Source organism: Diachasma alloeum, unplaced genomic scaffold (genome assembly GCF_001412515.2).
Source record: "Diachasma alloeum isolate Michigan unplaced genomic scaffold, Dall2.0 Dall_scaffold_00299, whole genome shotgun sequence".
NCBI classification, from domain to species: domain Eukaryota; kingdom Metazoa; phylum Arthropoda; class Insecta; order Hymenoptera; family Braconidae; genus Diachasma; species Diachasma alloeum.
Window position 1 is genome coordinate 1,394,483 of NW_021680438.1, and position 402 is coordinate 1,394,884.

Below are 402 nucleotides of genomic sequence, written 5' to 3' on the forward strand. Positions count from 1 at the left end.
TTCATTATTTCCAAAAAATTTTATCACCAATCGGTAGCAAATTGTTTGAAGATTTTTGCGAGTTAAGAAAAAATCGTCAATGCACTCCTATTATTGTGTAAATTAACAATTCCAGTTTCAACTGAAAACCAGAGATTGTAGCAGAGATGTCAGACAAGGTATGAATGTTTTTTTTGGCTCAAATGAAAGAGCGGGTCGAGAAATGGCGTGCAGAAGTCTTCAAAGATGATAAATCTCTCCAAAGATGATGTCTGTTTTCAATTGAAAAGCGCAATTGTGACAACATTTTCCAGTGGGTTCTAGGAGTCTCCCCTGGTTCAACACCATCTTTAGAGGTCCTAGCACGCCATTTCTCGACCCGCTCTTTCGTTTGAGCTCAAAAAAACATTCATATCTTGTCTG